Source organism: Triticum dicoccoides, chromosome 4A, assembly GCF_002162155.2.
Source record: "Triticum dicoccoides isolate Atlit2015 ecotype Zavitan chromosome 4A, WEW_v2.0, whole genome shotgun sequence".
In the NCBI taxonomy this organism is placed as follows: Eukaryota; Viridiplantae; Streptophyta; class Magnoliopsida; order Poales; family Poaceae; genus Triticum; species Triticum dicoccoides.
Window position 1 is genome coordinate 497,190,437 of NC_041386.1, and position 15,460 is coordinate 497,205,896.

Below are 15,460 nucleotides of genomic sequence, written 5' to 3' on the forward strand. Positions count from 1 at the left end.
TGAACCATGGCCTCCTGGCGCTCCGAAGCTCTCTTGGACATACTGTCGCAGGAGCAGACGAGGGACATCGGCGGCTCCTCTCCCGGCGCGCTCCAAAGCTCTCTTCGATGTACTATCGCAGGAGCAAATGAAGGAGATCGCCGGCACCCCCCGATCACCCTCCGCTGCCACGACCACAAAGCTGGCGCGCGTGCGTGGGCGCAACCGGCAGCGAGGAAGAGTAGTACACGATAGGTCGCTGCCGCTCTGGTCCTGGGAAGGCCACCGCTACTCCACTCAGTCAACGCCAAGCTTGGTGGGGTAAACATCGGCGGCCTATTAGCCGCTTGAGGGCGACGTGGAGGCGGAAATCTTCACAACCTTGTGCTTCGGAGGAGGAGGTTATCGAGGCGGATGAGGAGGAGGCAAAGGCAATGGCCGGCTTTCTCGGGTTCATGGCCGGACATGGTGGTCAGGCGCTGGCGATCATTTAGATTAGGTTTATAGTAGGTTTTAGTACGGTTTGTGCGAAATATGTAATGAATTTTGTACAGTTTGTGGGAAAAGTTCTCGAAATGTAATGAATTTCACCGGTTAATTTGAAATTTGCTTTGTTTGCATGAATATTGTCCAGTTAGTTCATATAGTTGTCGAAAGGTATGCGGGTAGCATCGGATGGCATCCATCAGTGTCCTCGGACATATGCCGGTGTAAATTTGTGGGCCAGTGCTGGAGATGCCCTAACTATCATGCTATAATCGCTAACAATCCTCCATTATTTGGCAGGGAACAGTTATCCCTCGATCAAAATTAGATCCGTGATGTTTCGCACTCCTCCCGCGTAAGAGTGTAAACTCTTGCTTACATAAAAATGGAGCAAGTGGACGACACTGTAGAACGTCATATCACTCGAACTAGCCCGCCTAACGAGCGGGAAAGCACCGCCCTCATCATTTTGTTCTGGATTTCTATCGATCGATCGCGCGAAAATGTTACGCTTCGCAAGTTCTAAAGGAAAAGGTGGCACACTTACGACTCGTACGTGTCGCAACCCCGACAGTCCGGCTCGCACGCCGCTCAGCAGAGGGGACACGCGTTGTCTCGCAATTTCACTGACATGTGGGACCGTAATTGAATAAACCATCGATAGCCGAAATCTAATCGCTTGGCAAGCGTCGGCTGAGAAGAGAGAAACGGGGGAGGGAGAAGAGATCGCCTGCCCGCCGTGCACGGACTCCAAGAAATATATGGTGATAATGTGAGGTGGGCCATGCTGGAGTTTGGACCGCTTCCGGAGCCTGCTCTCACCGCCCTGGCCCCTCAAGACGCTAGCTGCCTGCCGCATGCATGCATAGCAAGTAGTACTCCTTATGTCGAGGAGAGAGAGGCATTGACAAAGTCAAGGAGTGGGCTCTGCAAGAGCCCGTCTCTACATGTGCTCCTAGGTATAAAAAAATAATTCTAAAAAAGGCATAAAAACAACTGTGTCTTAAAAAAGAAAGGTAAAAACATTTGAGAGGAAATAGATAGAGAGAAAGTGAGAAAAAGTTGTGACCTGGGCATTACATGAGGAAGGAGGGAGTGGTGCACATGCCAAGTTCACTGGGCTGCCGTGTTTCACACTCCTCCATCGTAACAGTGGAGACAATAGCTTTCATCAAAAATAAACAATGAATACTCATTGCTCGTCCTCTATATCAGCAAGAATACTTTCGTTCACCGACATGTGGGACTTCGACCATCCTGGTCCACCTGCCATGAACAAAATTATCCTGGTCTACACTAGTCGTATCGCAGGCCCAACCTTTCCCACTGTAAGTTGTTCGGACGAAGGAACCATCATGACTTCATTGAATTCCGCTTCTTCAAGAAAACTTACTGTACCCGCAATACTGCTACCACACACGAAGACTGGACGGCACTGTACCACGTCATATCACTGAAACCCACTAGGCCAAACTAGCCCGCCTAGGTCATCTATTTTGGAACAGAGGGAGTACGTCTCTGCATTGCTATGATTTTGTGTTGCACGTTCTCTGTACTTTTGCTATGATTTTCCTACCCTATGAAGCAAATGAGGCCTAAATGTATGTCGAATATTGTCTGATCGATCGCTAAGCCTACAATTTTTGGAGCTAGGGCTATTGGTCGATCGACGAGGGATAAGTATAAGCGTACCACGAGCTCATCATCCCCAACGTTTCTCTTCGGTGAGTGTTTTGCAAGTACTATAGCTTGCACGGTAGCTAGCCTACTAACACCAAGAATCATCAAACAAGCCCTGCTGATATGATAAATAGTTCAAACTTACATCTAAGCATGCCATATATTACATCAAAAGCTGGTGAGGATACATCTGTTTCCATAACTCGGAGAGGGTTCACATGATTCATTGCATGATTCACTATCAAACAAAAGTAGCAAGATCCGCCCACACAAGACAGTGCACTAGCCCTAAGATGGTTGGATAACACGCATCGTTCTAGTAATTAAACACAGGGCAATGCAAACTACCCTGAAGGATTAGCGCGACCAACTATTTCCTGTCATCGATCTCTCGGGCAATGACCACGGCACAGACAGCGGCATGGGAATCAATTTCTGGGGCGATGTCCACAAGACTGACCGCGACATCGTAATCGATCTCTGGGGCGATGTCCACAGGATGGACAGCGGCACCGGAATCGTTCTTTGGGGCGATGCCAACAGGGCGGGCCACGACATCGGAATCATCAAGGATGTCCACCGGCACCTACACAACCCTAACATATTAGCAAGCACATTGCAAATAATCAAAAACCACAACTATGGTAATAGGCCATTATTTTTACCTTGTGCAGCTCACCGGGGGATCTCATCCCTCCGGGGGCCATCTCCTCGTCCTCGATGGGGGCCATCACCTTGCCAGGGGAATACTGCTTCTCAACGGTGACTATCTCCTCAAACTCGGTCTTGAGCCTCACATAGGTGGCAATCAGAGTTCGTGGGGTACGCACGGTGGGGCCCTTGCTGTTCTTCCAACTTCTTTGAGGAGTTCGTCCGCTAACGTCCTCAACTCTTTGGCCAGTGCTTGTTTCTTGGAGTTCTTCGTCTCCATGGGTTGGCCCGCCAAAATGGTCAACTCGTTGGTCGATGCTCGCTTCCTGGAGATCACCGTCTCCAGTGGGTTGTCCGCCGGCAACTCTTTGTCTAGTGCTCCAGGATCCATCAATGAACTGACAAACAAAAAGCAATCGAAAGGAAACCACAATCGCAATGAAAACGGAAAAGAATAGGATGTGAGAATCGGTCGGTGCTTCGCAAAAAGAAGATTCTTGGAATGAAAATATAGCAGCATAACTGATTCGCCCACCTTTCCTTCGTCGGTACAGAAGAAAAATGGCAGAAGTGAGTAGCCTGGAGTGAGGTTTTCTTCAAGAAAGGGAAGAAAGGGCTTGAACGAGCGTTCCAGTGAAATGATGGTTGCTTCATCCAGTCCAACTTGGAGGCCACCTTACCACTGCTGGTAAAGGTGTGGGTTTTGTGATATGACGGGTCATGACGGCCACACCGGGGTGACAAGTGAGTCTCGACTGTAGCACCTCGCTATGATTTGGTGGATGGCACGCGGGCCCGGATGCTTTGAAATGTCCCGCATGTGCACCGCGACCAAGGCGGAGAGGAAAACGAGAGAACTACATAATTAATGCATGAGTTTAATTAGGGTAGTTTTGTAAAGTACGAGATACATTCCTGCAATCGCAAAATGCCTTGGTTCATGAGATTTGAGATTTGAGCCCTATAAACCAGAAGGGAGGGAGTACTGCACACGGTGTAGTCTAGTCACTTGTTGAAATATCTAGAAAGGCAAATACTCCTTTCTGGTTTATAGGGCTATACTACTCCCTCCGTCTAGGTGTGTAAGTCATCTTACGAAAACCAAATAGTCCCAAAACACTTAGGCGTGGTGCATTAACTTCTACCTTGTTTCTTGTTTCTTGACATATCAAGCAATAAGAGATGAGAGGTGTGCATGCTTTTAATGACTTGCAATGGCTAGTTCATTGCATGCAATGCTATTAATTAGCAAATAAACATTGGTGACCCCAGGAGGAAACGGTGCTAAGTGCGTGGACCTATGCAGAATGAGTATCAACCAATGGATAATCGAGTTTAATTGTTAAACAATAGCAATTTTGTCTCAATGAAGAGCCTGGCTAGTACTCCGAGGAACCGCGGCACGCGAGCATTCGCAACTGCCACGTTCAGGTTGCGCTTGGCTCTTCGCCTCTTCGAGAAGACGAACAATGATGTTACTCCTACTTCTACAGTATCGAATCCACTACTGCATGTCCGTCCACCTCGTGCGGGAGGGATAGCGTGTAGCGAAAGCTTCTACTTACTGCTCCTGCCTTTGTGTCTATGACAGGTGGGCCCAACAGGTGGTTGGCCCTCCTGTCATGCAGCCAAAGGCAGGTGCAGTTAAGGCACCGGAGCTCAGTCCGCGAGGGAGAGGGCATTGTAGTAATCAAATTTCTTGGTCTTGTACGAGTTGATGCGACACATCAAAGCACTGCACTCGATATAAGTCTTTTTACACATTTCAAATGGGCTACTTCATACGAAGGAGTAGACATATTCTACTTCATATGTAGTCACTTGTTGCAATCTCTAAAAACACTTATATTTGGAAACGGAGGGAGTACAACGCATGCATGCATGCTGTGACTTTCCTTTTGATACTTGCATGTGTTGATTTGATGCACTTTGCCAAATTTTGACTATAAATTTAACTAACCAAATTTTCATGCATGTCACAAAAAATTACGGGGCTGTTTGGATTGTGACTATGTTTGTCTTATGTTGCCACATTATTTTTCCCACACTTGCCACACTTTCCTAACCTGAGTTGCTCAAATTGTTAGACACACTTTGGCTTGCCTAAGGGAATCTTGCCACAATTTTTGTGTCTATGACATGTGGGGTTCACTGCTAAGAAAAAAATTCTTGTCTTAGGTGTGGCTAATAAAGAAGACTTATATTTAGGAATGAAGGAAGTAGAAAATATAAATAATAATGCATGTTGGGGCAACCCACGTTTCCGCTAATTTTAGCCGTGGGCTTGTTCACATTTTTTACAAGGGGGTGGTTGTTCATTTAATGGAGGGACTTGTAGTACCGGACTTGAATGATACAAAGTGCGACCTTGCACACCGTAACACCACTTGGAACAAGCGGTAGCTATCTCAAAAAACAATCAACAACTAAAAAAACCGCGACCTGGCATGTAGTAGTACACAATTTTAAACGATTGTTTTGATGGAGTGAAAAAGGAAAACTACCCACTACGTATATATAGGTCGGAGCCTCCGTGCTTGCTTGCTAGGGTTGCTCTATTCACACACTCTCATCGTCTCCAGATCTAAACAAGATAGGGGTAGTAACACTGTCTTTCTCCCTTCAAAAAACACTGGCTTTCTATCCTCACCACTGGTTACAGATCCGGACGTATCCCCCTCCGCCGGTGAAGGGGAGGAGGGGCAGCGTTTAGGCCGTCGTCGATAGCGAAGGAGGAGACCCACTGCCGGCCGCACCGTTATCTCTGGCTGAGCGCCGGCGCGGGAGGTCCTCCGATCCCTTCGTTGTTGCCTGTGGGCGGATCCGGCCTCCCGCCGCCCACCTATCCACATCCCGACGACCTTCAGGTATATCTTCATTCGAAATTGCCTTAGCTCTACTTCCCCAGCTTGCTACGTCGCTGCATATCCATCATTTTCTACCTCTAAGCCCCTCTCGATCGGATGGTCCAACGTCATATATTTTTTTCTTCTATTGTTAGAGGTAAAGCTACTTCATGGAGTCGAATCTTGTACTCCCTCCGTCCAAAAATACTTGTCATTGAAATGGATGTATCTAGATGTATTTTAGTTCTAGACACATCCATTTTGATGACAAGTAATTCCGGACGGAGGGAGTACTTGGTTCAAACAAGAAATAAAGTGGGGGTGGGGGAATTCAGTATGTACATCGGACTTGGTACAAACAGGAAGGAAAGGGAGTGAAAGTATTACAGACTGGTCAACCAACCGGTCTCTTGGTCGAAAAGGGAAATATAGGGGTAACGCTGTACATAGTGGTATGACCAGGACTAGATTTGCTATCCACACATAGGAGTAGGTGGCTAGAGTGAACAAAAATGGGACCAACCCAGATATGTTTCTTGGATGTTTGTTTCTTGGGGCAACAAACTATGAATCACCACTTTATGCCCCTGTTTATGTACATGGTGCTAGACTGCTGGTGCACCCACTGTCCCATGCCCTTATACCAAATATTTAGGCTCCGTTCGGAATAAAGGGGCAGAAAACATAGGTCTTTATGAAAATATAGGAATAGGAAAGGAATGTAGGTATAAAACTATGGAACTGTGAACCGGAGGAAACTCTCAAGAGAATGTGTCCAGATGGACTACGAAATGTACAGATTTGTTTTTTTAGAGTAGCATGCTTGGCAGCATGAGCTGCTATTTGTTTATTCAGCTGCATAGTGACTACTCTTGTCCTCACCTCACGTACCACACATAGTTTGATTTTTTTATTCCGGCAACACAGCACAACAACCTGTCTAATGCATGGCAGCGAGCGCCTACCTCGGGCTTCCGCCCAAAAAATGAGCAGCGCGTGGATGTTTCTAATCCTATGGAATCAGTACTACCAGACCAGCTTTCCTATGAAACACTATTCACCTTTCCCGTGTTCCGAACGGTTGGAAGGGAAAGAATACCATAGGAATTGTGTTCCTATGAAAATCCTGCACCAAACGTGTGAACCGAATGCAGCCTTAGCTGTTCTTAATCTAATGTCCCTGGTAAAAATGAAGCCATGCCACTGTTATAAGCCATGACAAGTTTAGCCAAATGTTTTTGCCTGTAATTGTTTGAGACTCTGGGTGTTTCCTCTGTGCCTTTTTGTGCAAACAGGGATATCCAATTCACCTGATTGTTGTTGTGAACTTTTGGTGCACTGCACAAAACTCTTCTTAAAAGAAGTGACTTTTGTGTTGTTTAACTAGAATGTCAGAATGGAACAGTTGGTTCATTTTGGTGGAACTACACAAAGGGAGATCTGTGTTCCAATCCTCATCATCCATATTTGCGCCATAACCTTCCTTTAGGTAAGAATGATATTTAATGCATATGTTCATCTCTATTTTCCGACTACCATGAGAAAATAATGTTGTTTTTACTAGTACACTTGTACCCCCTCACGGACAAAACCAATTCTGAATTAGAAGGCCAATCATGTACTTGGTTTCACCAACTGGTGAGGAGAAAGAGAAACAGAGCATGAAGAGGAAGAAGAAGAAGAATAAACAGTGCCAAGGAAATCTTGCTGAAGCCAGAGGCCTCATTCGAGGCCATTCAAGGGCTCCTGGAACGACTACCTTACATGTGAGACGATCCTCCGGTGGGCCCTTCCAATTCTGCTGCCTCACTTAATTAATTAGGAGTACTTAAGTACCACTAATTTATTACTGCCTAATTTTCCTGTTGGAGTTAAAAAAATCTTTAGTAGGACCCTATGCTGAATCATGTACGTGTGTATGTTTGTCTATGGAGGTGAATCATGTGGTGGAGCAGGGAGGGAATATTATTAGTGTCGGTACATAATAGTGCTATTGTTTTGCATGTCAATTTATTGCCATTGGTTTAATGAGGCAATGTTTGCGTATTGTCCATCATGAATTTGATGCTACTATTTGAGTAATATGCTAATGTCTTCCTATCCTTTCTCACTAAGCTAATGAAGGTTTCACCTTGTTCCTACTTGTGCAAACAGGGATCATGTTGTGCCAATCATACATTTTAGTGGAACTACACAAGACAATACAATGAACTGTATCCCAGCCAGTGCTTTAACTCTGCTGGACGTTCTTGATAATCTTTCGATATAATCTCAAAACTGGTAAACGAGAGTGATTTCAACCATACATTTGAAGTGCACAAAAATATATACTATTGTGTGATTCCAGTGAGTGCTTTATCATCTCTTATGGGACTACATGAATAAGCTTGTTTTCTCAAGTTGGTACGGGCCTAAGGCCTTCATCCATATTAGTTTGTTGTCATCTCTATTTGTATCGTTCTACTGTCCTGAGAAACTCCTTTATCTTTGCACGTTAAAGTTTTGCAACCTATGATAAATGGAAATGCTTTGAGTGTTGAGTTGTGCTAATTGGCACTGATTAAATAAACTAATACCTCTCTTTAAGCAAGACTACTATGTTGCTAACTTTACCCATTAAGATAATGAGGGTGCTTCTATTTGTTAGTGTATGTTTCATCAACTAGTCCCACTATTACAGTAATGTCACTCTCTCAATATATGTGCCAACAGGGATGCTCGATTTTGGTGGAACTGCACAAAAACTTTTGGTGCTTCATTGCCTCGACAGCTTCCATACTTTCCTGTCAGTCGCTAATCTCCGCTTGCTTTCTTCCCTTGCTGTCAGTCGCTTGGCTTATCTCGGCTTCCAGTCAAAGGAAATAGTAATTGATATGCTACCTCACACAGGTTGGTACTGGTCTTTATCCTGATTATTGTGCCTGTCGTATGTATTGGTAATTTGGTATTGTGCTATTGTTTGCCGATTTCATAAAGGAGTAATTTGGAGCCTGAACTTGCAGGCAAATCATTACATCGGGTGATTTCAGTAGAACTGCACAAAATGACCAGATGGTCAGGTACTTATGCTGCTGCTATGTACTCCAAAGTTCACTCAGACAAGCATCGATGTTGACAAGAAGTGCCTATACTCATTCGAGTATGAACCGGCGTCAACCAATTGTCAAACTCCAAGTATTAGGAGAGTGAACGCCAAAAATATTGCTTGGTGCATAGCCCAGAAAAACGCAGTCTAGTCTTTGGTCCCAACTTGTGCCTTTTGGTTATCGACACATATGGTAGCGAACTATATGGCATGGAGTCTAAAGATTCCAGACAAGTTGGTTGACGCGTATATTCATCTGGCACTTAATCAGTCTGCATGCCAAGGATGCTCCATTTCATTTGAACTGCACAAAAAATTTGGGTGGTTCATTTTCTCAACCGCCTCCTTTCTCGTCTGCAATGTAGAATTTTGGCGAGATACAGGACCAAGATGAGCAAGTAAACTAGTTGGATGAAAGTAGTGGCCAAGTTTCTCAAACCTCCCTCGGCACGAGGCCACTATTTGAGGATAAACCTACAAGCAAAGTTCAGATTGTTTGCGCTGCCTCTTATGTACTCGAAAGTTTACTTGTACAAGAACTAATTTTAGCAAGAAGTACCTCCGATTGAACACCATTTACCAGTCTGTACCCTAGGTAATTAAAGTTCGTCCGTGGATCATATTGGCAGTGATCTCAATCATTTGGATGCATAAACATACTGAACATGTGTATATCTGAATCTTTTTGTGAATTATGTATGAATATTGTCGTGTGATCTATCAATCATTTGGATGCATAGATATGTTGAGCTTGTGTATATATGAATCTTTTGAGTTGTTGATAGTGAATGTTGGCTATGAATATGAATGTGTCCTGTGAACCTGAGTTTGATATGAATGTTTACCTTTTCTGTTGTATTTGTGTGTGAACTTGTTAGTATGCCTACTGTGGGGTATAAAACGCAGGACTCTTATGAAAGTAATGCTGTGTCCAATTTATGTTTTCCCTTCTAACCACATTATATATACTAGCAAAAGGGCCCGTGTGTTGCAACAGGAAAAAAATATGGCACACACTTACGTTCTATTCTTCTTTACCAGGTCTGTCATTACATGTGCTTCGGTGTAATAACATCATAAATTACCAAAATGCCTTAGGAGTTTTTGTCTCAGGCACCACAGTGAGAATGATTGACAATATGAGCATCACCAGCCTGAAGAAAGTTGTTGCTGTTATGACTTGCATGGCCAAGAGGATATATGATGCGCACTGACATCCAACAACAACATTTCTCATGGTTTCGTTTTTTCTGAACCAGTGCTATATTTGATTATTTGGCAGAAAAAATTTGTAATTCTTTCACTCCAACTACGGCCAACATGGCTCGTCATTCTTCCAAAAGATGTCCCTTGTGATATTTTTTCAGAAAAAAGGAGTGCATTATCTCCTTGTTGTCGTCTAACTGAAGGAAACTCAATGTGAAAATTTAAGGGTATATACACTGACCCACTCGGAGTGCATACAAAAATATTTTTATCCAAGTCGTCAGTGCCAACATTGTACCTCCAATGTCCATCTGCATCTACACGGCTAGGTCTAATCTTAAGCAAGAATGAAACTACCAAGCAAACTGAGATAACAACATGGAGCCGACCCCGGGCAGCAGGTGGTCAGGGATAATCAGCAGAGAAACACGAAGTCGGCTGACGACCACCAAGCATGGCCAGGCCCATCTCGCTCTCGTGGCTACCGTGGTGGCTCCCGGGCCTCTCTGTGGCTCCTCCACTTCGAGTCCATAGCTCGACCTCAGCATTCCGCCTCCATCCTCCTCCGCCCTCTGCCCCGCGTGCTCCTCCACACCTCCCTCTCCAAGCCGACGGATCCGACCTTCCCCTCGCTGGATCCGGTCCACCACGAGCCTCAAGCCACCTTGCCGTTGTGCTCGTGTCCATGTCATTCATGGTGTAGAGGTGGCCAGCGCGTGGAACAGCCTGCGTCGCAGGCGTCTGCGCGCTGCGCCTCCGCTTCCTCACCCCGGCGAGCGCCGGACTGAACAGCTTCGCGCCGGACTGCCGTTTTGTTGTACAATTTCCCTTCGTTCTCATTCTGTGTTTGTTGATTCAAGAGGCTCGTTGTTGATATGCAATTTTCCTAGGTATATAAACTGGTAGACTTTCATGTAAGCAATCGAGATGGGATTACTCCGAGTACATGTGTGAGAATTAGGTAAGATACAGATACAGAAGCGTGCATGCAGGCCGAAACATGCGTGCAGGCCCAATAAGAGAATGTGGACGTGGACCAATTGGATGGACAAAGTTTTTAGTACCACCTCGCAATAATTGGACGGACTGTCAATCAAAACTAACGGAAAAAAACTGAAAGCGTAAATTCATGGAAAGAAGCGTATTGTGACGGTGAACCCAAAGAGTCAATCTGTGCTTTATTATTAGGGAAAGATTTATATTACTACTATTTTCGTATATTCTATAGAGACTTATATATACATTATAAAAACATCCCACGTGTTATTAACTTATAAAAGTAAATGTTTAACAGAAGTTGGCAAGGAAAATCCTGGTTGTTTTTGACTCACAGGCAAGGAAAATCCTGGTGATTGCGTACAAAAGCTTGCGAAGATTTTAAGGACCAATTTAATAATAACGCGCTCATTTTTATTTTGAGAAATAACTCGCTAATTTCTTAATTATATATATATGTGCCTCTCTGGTTTATTCTTTGATATTAATTGCTCCTTCTAACATAACATTATATATATAACGAGCCCACCTAATACGTGTATTTCAAGGAAGTGCAAATGGGCTGGGATTTCTTAGAAAATATAAATGGGCCTGATTGACGCGAAATTATTTGTTCACCTAGCCCAGCAAATGGACTATACATTCTAGAAAACATGGGTTAAATATATGCCACATTTTTGCAGGCTGACATGTGGGCCAATAGGTCGAAGCCTACGCAGGGCATTGTCAACTTGGTCAACAAATGATTGTGGCATACACAACCATTGGATTTATATCCAACGGCCGTCATGCACCTTCAATATCTCATCTTCTTCCTCCAGCGTCGCCGGGACCGCCTGGTCTAGCCTCCGGTGGCTAGCGGCTCTGCTTAGCATGCATCGCTGTGAAGCGCTACCCCACCGCCGGTCAGGCTATCCCTCCACCCCTCGACACCTCCTGTTATTCTCCATAGACTATAGCCCCATGCCGCAACAGAACCAGTTATAACCCTTCTCCTCCTCTCAATCTGTGACTCCACTGCCGCGTTTTCCCATCTCCGAGTTGTTCCCGTCCGGGGCCTCGCCGTTGTCCACCGCCTCGCTGCGTTCGGTGCGGCATGGTCAACAAACGAGAGTCATCGGAAGAGGACTATACGTGGAGAGCCTGACGGCTGGGACCCACGAGGTCCATGATCGCACGGAAGGAAAGTTCCTCCTTATTAAGTTGAAAAAAATGTTTCCTCCACCTGACATTTGGGACCCACCGGCTGTATCTTCACACGGAAGGAAGTGCCTCCTTGTTTTATGAAAAAAACTATTCATCCCGTTGACAGCTGGGACCCGTCAGATTTGGTGACTGACTTGTGGGCCTACTAAGCGGACGGGTACGCACGACTTTGTCAACTTAATCAACAAATGATTCTAGCAGCTGGACCATTGGATGTTAATCCAACAGTCGTGCTCCTTCTTCAACCTCTGTTCTTGCTCCTGTCTCCCGTGGGCGGCACCGCGGTTGTGCTGCCGCACACCCGAACCAGTGAAGTTTCCCACTCCTCTCCATCTGCGACTCCACTGCCCCGTCTTCCCCATCTCCGGGTCGTTCTAGTATGGGTGCGCTTGGCACGGTGTGGTCAACATGGTCAACAACCGAGAGTCATCGGAAGATGACTGTACGTGAGAGGCTAACAGTGGGGACGCACCATGCCCATGGACGCATGCATGCAACGGAACATGGCGAGGTCAATGTGGTCAAGGAACGACTTCCATCGGAAGTATACTGTACGTGGAGAGTCTCAGCTGGGTCCACAGCCGTAGCAAGTAAGTGCCCCTTATTACGCGGAAAATAATGATTCCTCAAACTGACAGCAGGGACCCATTGGACGGGCCACCGTATTTTGTGAAAAAATGTTTGCCCCCTGACTGCTGGGACCCACCTTAAGGGGCACCGTATTTCACAAAAAAAACGTTCCCCCCGCTGTCAGCTTGGACCACCGGAAGTGCCTCCTTATTATGCACAAAAAAAATGAATACTCCCTCGGCTAGTTGGGACCCACCTTGGTGGGAGGCTGACTTGTGGGCCTACTAAGTTGACGGGGACGAAGGGCTTTGTCAACTTAGTCAATATGAATGATTCTAGCTCCAGTGACCGTACGATGTCCATCCAATGGCCGTAGTGCTTCTTCAACCTCTGGTCTTCTTGCTCCAGCCGCCCAAAGCAGCGCCAATCGTGCCGCATGCTCCTGCCTCCCGTGGCCGGCTGTGCTTCCGCGGAGGCCTCACTGCCCCCTACTATTCCCACCACTGGCCAGGCCCTACGGCAACGACAGCCTCACACCACAGCCGAACCAGTGAACCCTCGTACTCCTCTCCGCGCGGGCTTCCACTTCCGCGTCTTCCCCGGCTCCGTGTCATCCCCTTCCTAGGCCTCGCCGTCGTCCACCACCGTGGTGCTCTCCGCGCGGCGTGGTCAACGTGGTCAAGGAACGACTTCCATCGAAAGAGTACTGTACGTGGAGAGGCTGATAGCTGGGTCCACGGCCAAAACCTAGTTTTTTTGTGATTTGCCAAGTAAGTCGCTTTGTCAGGCCTGTTGGGCTGCAAATCTTTCAAGAAGAGGAGAGCTTTCATTCGGCTGGCCGAGAAAATGGCCCATCAGTAATGAGAAATGGTTGTACATTTTTAAAACACATCAAACCAGCAATTAGTTTCAAATATTTTTTTTCATTTCGAGATTTTAAATTACATTAATTTTTATGCGTGGAGAATTTGTTGGATTTTATATTGATATACATTTATTTTAAAATCAATTTGAATGTGAGTCAAAATTCAGGATTAAAAACAGTTCGGAGCGCACCGAAATATGCAAAAATTCGTATAATTTTTTAACCGTGGCCACAATATGGGCTGTAATGCTAACAAAAAGAATATGGGCTCCAAAAAACCCCTTAAGAATTAGCAAATGGGCTGTAAATTATTAGAATTAATGGCAGATGGGTTGTATGCTGTTTTCCACAGATTTGAGGCTTTCCTAAAAAAAGGTTGACGCACAAGCAGTGACTGTTGGATGTCCATCGAAAGGCCGTTGTGCTTCTTCAATCTTTGCTCTTCCTGCTCCAGCCGGTCAAAAAGAGCCGGCGGGACTGCCTGCTCCCTCCTCCCCGCGGCCGGCTGTGCTGCCACGCAGGCCTCACCGCCCCTCCGTACTCCCATCGCTGGCCTAGCCATCCATCTACTCACCCACACCTGCTGTTATTCTCCGGCGACGGCAGACGAACCAGTAAACCCTCGTACAGTCATACTCCCCTCCGCGTGGGAAATAACTGCCGAGTCTTTCCTGCCTCCGTGTCGTTCCCTTCCTAGGCCTCGCCGTCGTCCACTGCCCTGGTGCTCTCGACGTGGCCTGGTCAACGTGGTCAACGACTGACACCCCCTGTTATTCTGCGGCGACGGCAGCCTCACACCGCAGGGAACCAGTGAACCCTCGTACTCCTCTACGCGTGGGCATCCATTGTCGCGTCTTACCCGGCTCCGCATCGTCCCCTTCCTAGGCCTCGCCGTCGTCCACCGCCGTGGTGCTCTCGGCGCGGTGTGGTCAACATGGTCAACGAACGACTTCCATCGGACGTGGACTGTACGTGGAGAGGCTGACAGCTGGGTCCACGGCTGCAACAAGGAACTGCCTCCTTATTATGTGCAAAATCTGACAGCGGGGACCCACCGGACGGGCCACCGTATTTCGTGAAAAATCGTTTGCCCCTGACTGTTGGGACCCACCAGCTACATCTTCGCACGCAAGGAAGTGCGTCCAGGCAAAAAAATGATTCGCCCCTGACTACTGGGACCCACCAGCTACATCTTTGCAGGCAAGGAAGTGCCTGACAGTCGGGACCCACCTGGTCGAAGCGTACATAGCGTTGTCATTCTGGTCGTGAACGTGTACGTACATATATACTGGTGGATGTAGAGGCGCGCACGTGTCGTAGTAGAGGCGCGTACGTGTCGTAGTAGAGGCGCGCACGTAGCATGTACACGTACGTACAACGGCTAGGGTGCAAGAAATAAAATACGGCCATGTATGTGTACATACGGGCGGGGTCTCGAACGCCTACTCGCGCATACGTACGACCAGGGCTCGTGTACATGGCTGGGTCGGAACGGAGAAACAGCGTCGTCGTCGTGTTCATGGGGAGGCAACAGAATGCGTCGTGTTCATGGGGAGGCAACGGAATGCGCCGTGTTCATCGGGAGGCAACGGAATGCGTCGTGTTCATTGGGAGGCAACGGAACGCATGGGAGCCAACCGGCTGGGTCGGAACGGAATGCGTGGTCATGTTCATCGGGAGGGCTTGGACGGAACATGCGATGGAAATGAGGCATGGCATGCCGCAGAACGGAGGAAGCGGACCTCCTACGGTCGAAACGGGGGTCCTGTTGATCGGGAGGGGTGTGGCGTACCGCAAAACGGACGAAACGGACCTCCTACGGTCGAAACGGGGGTCCTGTTGATCGGGAGGGGTGTGGCGTACCGCAAAACGGATGAAACGGACCTCCTA